This window comes from Halichoerus grypus, chromosome 4, assembly GCF_964656455.1.
Source record: "Halichoerus grypus chromosome 4, mHalGry1.hap1.1, whole genome shotgun sequence".
Classification (NCBI taxonomy): domain Eukaryota; kingdom Metazoa; phylum Chordata; class Mammalia; order Carnivora; family Phocidae; genus Halichoerus; species Halichoerus grypus.
In genome coordinates this window covers 134,477,693-134,486,085 of record NC_135715.1, presented here as the reverse complement: position 1 = coordinate 134,486,085, position 8,393 = coordinate 134,477,693, and the positions used below count along the sequence as shown (strand labels likewise).

At 39.0% G+C, this 8,393-nt stretch overlaps 1 pseudogene; it reads right to left on the bottom strand.

The window, feature by feature from the left end:
• Positions 1-486: 486 nt before the first annotated feature.
• On the bottom strand, positions 487-1,749 carry LOC118519702 (large ribosomal subunit protein uL1m pseudogene; annotated as a pseudogene).
• Positions 1,750-8,393: the final 6,644 nt, after the last annotated feature.

Genomic DNA, 8,393 nt, shown 5'->3' with positions numbered 1-8,393 from the left:
GAAATATTTCAGTGATTCATGGTTGCAGTTTATTTAGTTGCTCACTTTTGTGTTGCGGAGTTTCTTTTTGTGGATTTTTTCTTAAGATTTTATTTATTCGAGAGAGAGAAAGTACACAGGTAGGGGGGCGAGGAGCAGAGGGAGAGGGACAAGCAGACTCCACGCTGAGCATGGAGCCTGATGCAGGGCTTCCTATCAGGACCCTGAAATCATGACCTGAGCCAAAACCAAGTGGGATGCTTAATCGACTGAGCCACCCATCGGTGGATGGGAGCAGTGAGCTGTGCTGCCAGGTGAATATATGCAGTATTTTGATTCTGAGTATAGGGTGCTCTTCTCTTGAGGGTAGGCAAGTACCTGGGGGGCACTGCCCTGCTTCTCCAGTTCCAACAGCTTCACTTACTGTTGTGGAATAGGTTGGGTATAGACATCCCTTCTACCTACCACTTGGCCCATGGTTGGGGAATGGGACTTACTTAGCTATTCTGCATCAACTCCCTAATGAATCACCCTGCCCAGCACCCATCAGTACCCTCCTACTCTGCATCTGTTGATTCTAGGTTCTAACCCATTCCTCTGTTTGTAGTAGTCTTTACTGGTTTTGTGTTGTAGTTTCCTCATTTTATTTGCCTATAGCTTTGATTCCATCTGCCCTTTTTTTTAAAGAAATTACAGTTTTATAATTTTCTTTGTTGCTTCTTAATCCACTGAAAATAATTTCATAATATAATATTTTTAGGCATCTTCTTTGTTACTTTCTGCGGTTTCTACTTCTTTAGACAACAATGGCTTGATCTTTAGTAACAACCTTCACTTGTTGAAGTATGAAGGAAAGCTCATACCATGAAGGTCCCAAACTGAGTGGTCTGTGCTTATAAATTTCACTGATAACTGCTGGCACATTCGCAGCTATCTGGTCACTTAGCGTATGCAGTGTTTCTGTTTTGGTCTCGAGAAAGTTCTCCCTTTCTTCATCTACTTTAATTTCATGTCCAATTTTAAATAATTCAAGCATTTTGGGGATGTCACGGCCAATGGAATTTCGAGTTAGTTTTGGAAAATTTTTTTTTCAGCTTTTTCTTTAATGGATTAAGCTCGGGCATTATTTCTGGAACAGCTACATAAAAGTCTGATTGAATTTCATCATCCAAAATCTTCTGAATTAGATTAATTCCTCCTGCAAATGCAGCTCCATTTTCTTCTGCTATTTTAATCTCTGCTGCATTCCCTGTAAATACAGCAACTTTATTGATTTCTGAAACGAATGGGTATGGAGAACAAAGAACACTGGCAAATGGCTCCACTTTTTTCTTCTTCCCCAGTACCATATCCAGTGTCAAATCAAGATAAACACCTTACTTTAGATTAGTAAACTCTAGAGTTTAAAATTTCTTAAATAACTGAATAGCTTTCTCCACCTCCTATATCTGCCTTGGATATAAGTGCTTTAAGTAGACATCGTCCTCAGGTTCACCTTCCATAAAGGAGTAGGACTTTATTTTTTCTATTTCATCTTTTTTCTCATCTGATGCTTTGTCTTTCACACCTCTTTTAGTTTTCTTTGCAGGCTTTGTAGCAGCAGCAAAATGTCTGCTGGGCACCTGAACATATACAGAACAAGGATAAGGAGGTGTCTAATAAGCCATCTTGGAAAGACTATACTTTTGATGATGTATCAAAACTCTACTGAGGCAACTTATGGCGGTCACCATGTTGACCATTCCCGATTCCATCTGCTTTTGATGTTTCTGGCATTTTTCAAAATGTCTACTTTTGCTAGCTCCTATTTTTCAGTGCTGTAGCAGATTTTTAAAATTTTTCTTCTGCTTTAGCACTTATATAGGATTTAGCATTAAGAGGGATAGTAGGTGGTTCTGTCCTGTCTGCCATCTTGATCCAGTCTTACTACCACTTTAAGAAAACAGGACAAAAACTCTTTTGTAGCCTTTCTTTTATTCCAGTTAATTTCCTTGAAAAGAACTAGTGTTACAGTGGCTCCTGGGATGGTCCTCTAGTTATAAAACATGTTGTACTATTATCATTCACAGAAAGTATTATTTACAAGGAACTATTGAAATATCAGCTCTTTGCTCTCTAACATGCACAACTTTGTGATGCACCTATCAATACTAAAAAGCAGTTCCTAGAACACTCTTTTAGGGATCATGAAATAGTTTTAGTGATAATTGATTTTATTTGCATTGAAAGATTAGGGATAATAGAACTATCTTAAATTTTTCTTCTGCTTTAGCACTTATATAGGATTTAGCATTAAGAGGGATAGTAGGTGGTTCTGTCCTGTCTGCCATCTTTTTTTTTTTTTTTTTTTTTTTAATTTGTTTGAGAGAGAGAGAGACACAGCGAGAGAGGGAACACAAGCAGGGGGAGTGGGAGAGGGAGAAGCAGGCCCCCCGCAGAGCAGGGAGCCCGATGTGGGGCTCGATCCCAGGACCCTGGGATCATGACCTGAGCCGAAGGCAGACGCTTAACGACTGAGCCACCCAGGCGCCCCTGTCCTGTCTGCCATCTTGATCCAGTTAGAACTATCTTAAAAACTACTCAGTTGATCAGGATCATAGTGGTGTAAAATGTTTTTTGTCCTCCTTTTTTAACAATGAATTAGACATGCATCCGTGAACAAAAGCACTGTTGTGGGAATGAGCACCATCTGCCAAGGGACCTGGGAGGAGTCTTGCCCACCTGCACATCCAGTAAGAGGCAGACAGACCTTGTTACAGGCTGCAGAACCAGCAAAACTGCCTCAAACCTTCTTGCTGCAGTAAGGGACAAACCTGGAGAGTGCTGTCCTAGGTGGATATGCATGGATGACAATTCACAAAAATCCAGACTTCACAAGAGGAGATTCCAGCACACCATGGGAGCAAAAAACAGAAGTTTGGTTCAGTTAGGACTATAAGAGGAACTTTCACAAAGTAACACTACACAGGGCTGAACTATCCAGCAGTGGTAACTCCTCTCATGGGGGAGAGGAAAACAGTGAGTGCCTGGCTACCCCAGTGGTGAGGGACCTTTATAACTGGGGCTAGGGTGGTCTGGGAAAGAGTGAAATAATATCGAAGGGCATTAAAGGAATGTAGTTCCTGCTGACAGTGCTCAAGAAGTCTGCCCACAAGCCTCTGGGCACGATTCACCCAAGTTTCACCCCACTGGGTCAGGTCCACGGGCACCTCCAATACCCCAAGGGCTAAACCAACATCTCCACCGACCCTGCAGTCAGCTCCTTGTACATGCTGGAGTGCAAATGCAACAGTAAGTTGCGTAAACACCATCAGAAAGACCAGGTTAGGTGGGCTAGAGAGAAACCACAAACTTGAGCTATAGCACCACCTTCTGGAAAATGAGAGGATTCCAGTGGGCACTGGTGAGTGGTAAGAACCAGGGAAGCCACAAAAGCTTAAGAATTCTTCCATAAGAGGGACAAGAGGAGTGTATGTATCCAGGTATATCTATACAAAAGCAGAGAAAACCCCAAATATAACAGCACCAATGAATAGTATACCCCATCTGAAGGCAACTGGTAAAGATTTAAGGAGATGTCAGCTACTTCAAATGTGAAAGGAGCAAGCCAAAAAACAGCAACAGGAAAAATCAAGGGAACACATCATCACCAAAAGAAAATAATTTTCCAACAACCATGCTCTCAAAAGTATGGAATTTTGCGACCTCCTGATAATTCAAAATAGCTGTTCTGAAGAAACACAACAAACTATAAGGAAACTCAGACAATTCAGTGTAATCAGGGGAAAAAAAATACATGAGCAAAATGAGTTATTTACCCAAGGGATAAAAATCATAAGGAACCAAAAAGAAATTCTGAAGGTGAAAAATTCCATGAATAAAATGAAAAAAAAAAAAAATGTAACAGCATCTGCAGCAGAATAAAAGCAAATAGAAGATAAAATGTGATTTAGAGGACAGGAATTCTGAAATAACACCGTGTAGGAAAAAAAATGAATAAAAAAGAATGAAGAAAGCCTGTGTGATTAATAGGATTCCATCAAAAGAACAAATATTAGAATAACTGGGGTTCCAGAAGGAGAAGAGATGTAGAAGGCGGGCAGAAAATTAAAGAAATAATGGTCAAGAACTTCCCAAAGATGGGGAGAGATTTGGACATCCAAGTTCATGAAGCTAACAGGTCACCCTAGGATCTTAAAGCAAAAAGACCTTCTCTAAGACACATTATAATAAAACTGTTAAAAATCAAAGATAAAGAGAGAATCCTAAAAGCAGCCAGGAGAAAAAGCCTGTAACCTACAGAGAAACTCCTGTTAGGCTATGAGCAGATTTCTCAGCAGAACTATAGGTCAGGAAAGAGTGGAATCAAAGTGCTGAAAGAAAAAAATTACCAGCCAAGAATAATCTATCTGGCAAAGTTATACCTCAGGTATGAAGGAGAAGTATTTTCACACAAAAACAGAGGGAGTTCATCACCACTAGTCTAGCCTTGCAGTAAATGCTGAACGGAGTTCTTCAAGCTGAAAAGACACTAATCAGCAACCTGAAGACACAGGAAAACACACTGGTGAAGATGTTGTATATGCAGTATATGTATATACAGTCAGAAAACTCAATTCTGTAATAGGGTGTTTGTTAACCACTTAACTATAGTATAAAGCTTAAAGGGGAAGATTAAAAATGATAGCTACTATAATTTGTTAATAAACATTATAAAGAGTAAATAATGACTTCAAAATATAGAAAGGAAAAGCAAAAGGATGAAGCTTCTTAGGCAATTGAAGTTCAGTTGCTATCAGCTTAAAATGGACTATTTTACCTATGAGATATTTAATGTAAGCCTCATGGTAACCACAAAGCAAAAACCTAGAATAGATTCACAAAAGATACAGAAAGGGGGAAAAAGAACATACGACCATGAAAGGTCACCAATTTACAAAGGTATGCAGAAACAGAGGGAAAAAGAAAAAATGGAAATATGAAACAACTGGAAACCAATTAATAAGATGGCATTAGTAAGTCCTTATCTATCAATAATTCTAAATATAAATGGGTTGAATTCCCTAAAAAGGCAGAGTAGCTGGAAGGATTAAAAAAAAAAAAAACCCAACTATATGCTGCCTACTAGAGACTCACTTCAGCTTGAAGGACAAAAAAACTCAAAGTTACAGGATAAAAATTAGCATACAGAATCAGTTTGCATGTCTATACACTAATACTGAAACATCTCAAAAAACAAAGCTATCCCATTTACAATAAAATACTTTTAGGAATAAATTTAACCAAGGATGTGAAAGATCTGTACAATGAAAACTACAAGACTTTGATTAAAGACACTGAAGTCGCAAACAAATGGAGAGATATCCCATGCTCATGGATCAGAAGAATTAATATTGTTAAAATTCTATACTACCCAAAGCCATCTACAGATTGGACAAAAACCCTATCAAAATTCCAATGGCGTTTTTCAAGAAATAGAATAATCCTAAAATTCGAGACCACAACTAGCCAAAGCAATCCAAAAAAAGAAAGAAACCAGAGGCATCTCACTTCTTGATTTCAACTATACTACAAAGCTATAGTTAAAATAGTATGGTACTGACATAAAAACAGACACAGAGACCAGTGGAACAGAATAGAGAGCTCAGACATAAACCCTTGCATACACAGTCAACTACTATTTGACAAGGGAGCCAAGAATATTTAGTGGGAAAAGAAGTTCAACAAATAGTGTTGGGAAAACTGGATAACCACAAGCAGAAAAATGAAATTGGACCCGTTATCTTACACCACTCACAAAAATTACTCAAAATGGATTAAAGTGTTAGAAGATCTGATACTGTAAAATTCATAGAAGAAAACATAGGGAAAAAGCTCCTTCAATTGTGCAATGATATTTTGGATATGACCCCAAAAGGACAGGCAACAGAGGCAAAAACCAAAAGTAGGACTACATCAAACTGAAAAGCTTCTGCACAGCAAACAAATAATAAAAAAAAAAAAAAAAGAAAAGGCAACCTATGGAATGGGAGACATTTGCAAATCATTTATCCAGTAAGAGGTAAATATTCAAAATACATAAAGAACTCATACAATAACAAAAAAAAAAAATCCAATTAAAAATGGGCATAGGAACTCAATAAATAGACATTTTCCCAAAGACATATAAATGGCCAAAAGGTACATGAAAAGGTGCTCAACATCACTAATCATTAGGGAAATGCAAATGAAAACCACAATGTGATACCACTTCATACCTTACTAGAATGGCTATCATCAAGAAGACAAGAGATAACAAATGTTGGTGGGGATGTGAGCATAAAGAAATGCTTGTACATTGTTGGTAGGAATGTAAATGGGTGCAGCCAATATGGAAAAAAATTATGGAGGTTCCTCAAAAATTAAAAATAGAACTACCATATCATCCAGCAATTCCTCTTCTGGATATATATCCAAGGAAATGAACAAAGGATTTCAAAGAGATATTGCACTACTATGTTTACTGCAGCATTGTTCACAATAGCCAAGATATGGAAACAATCTAAGAGTCTATCTAAACAGATGAATGGATACAGAAATTATGGTCCACACACAGCAATATTATTCAGCCATGAGAAAGAAGGAAATCCTGCCATTTGTGACAACATGGATGCATACTTGAAGGCATTAATACTAAGTGAGATAAGTCAAACACAAATACTATATGGTATTACTTATATGTCAAATCTAAAAGAGCCAAATTCATAAAAGCAGAGGGGCGCCTGGGTGGCTCAGTTGGTTAAGCAACTAGTTGACTCTTGGTTTCAGCTCAGGTCATGATCTCATGATCTCAGGGTTGTGAGATCAAGCCCTGCGTGGGGCTCCATGTGTAGCACGGACTCAGCTGGGACTCCCTCTCCCTCTCTCTCTCTGCCCCTACCCCCTGCTTGCTCTCTCTCTAAAATAAATAAATCTTTGGGCGCCTGGGTGGCTCAGATGGTTAAGCGTCTGCCTTCGGCTCAGGTCATGATCCCAGGGTCCTGGGATCGAGTCCCGCATCGGGCTCCTTGCTCAGCAGGGAGTCTGCTTCTCCCTCTCCCTCTGCCTCTCCCTCTGCTTGTTCTCTCTCCGTCTCTCTCGCAAATGAATAAATAAAAATCTTTAAAAAAAAAAAAAATAATAAATAAATAAATAAATAAATAAATAAATCTTTGAAAAAAAAAAAGCAGAGGATAGATTGGTGGTTATCAGAGGCTGGGGGATGGGGTAATTGGGGACATATTACTTAAAGATACAGACTTGAGATCTAATGTACAGCGTAGTGATTACAAACAATACCATATTATAAATTTCAAAGTTGCTAAGAGGTTAGATCTTAATTGTTCCCACCACAAAAAATAATAATTATGGGACTGATAGAGGTATTAGCTAATAGTGTTTATATATATATATACACACACACACACGCTATACCTGTTTATATATTGTAATATATAAGTATTTCAAACACCGTGGACACCTTAAACTTACACAATCTTATATTTTAATTATGTCTTTAAAAAAACCCAACAAACTACTCAGTTGACTTTAGGAGAAAAGGCCCAGCACTGCCCTTAGCTGCCTCATTTTAGAGGCCCTCCTGTAGCTGTGCCCCTGAGGGCAGAGACCACAGGGCCAACAGGATATCCCCACCTGGAGCCCATCTCATTCCTTTAAAGACCATGTTCAAGGTACCTGAGATAAATTTCCTGCCTGAACAGCTCCGCTTACAGGGCCTGCATGAGCCTCTTCACCCAGGTCCATCTTCCCTAAAATGCACCCCTAAATCTAAAGGGTGGCCAAGAGGTAGCTATTTTCCAGTAGTTCAAAATTTAGGCATGTAGGCTGAAGAGTCCACAAAAGTTCCTTTGAGGCCTGTCATTCACAAAACAGGTAGAAGAGGAGAGGAATGGGCTATGGGGTGGTTCTCCTCTGGCTGCTACACTTTGACATGGAATCCTGAAAATTCTCAAATCCAAGCTCTATGTACATGCTATGAACATAATTTAATAGCTTGTTTTTATAACAGTGAAACCTTTTGACCTACTGCTTCAGGGCCTGCAAATACTAGGGAAGGGCCTAGGAAGGAGAAAAGTAGTGATTGCTAAATGGGTTTCAGGTACAGCCCTAGCTAACAGAGATGCCACAAGGGAGCCTGCTCAGTTGTAATTAAGTCACAGCTACTGCCATCATCTTCAGCCAGTGGAAACTTACTTTGTAGGTTCCCAGAAGCCTTAATTGCTCTCTTTCTTACAGAGTTCTTTTATGGTCTTTTAATCATGTAGCACCGTAGGCTCATCTGAATAAAAAACGGACTTGTTGATCGGCTAAGATCATAAAGGCAGTGTAGTATAGTGGTTAAGAACACAGCTCTAGGGGCGCCTGGGTGGTTCAGT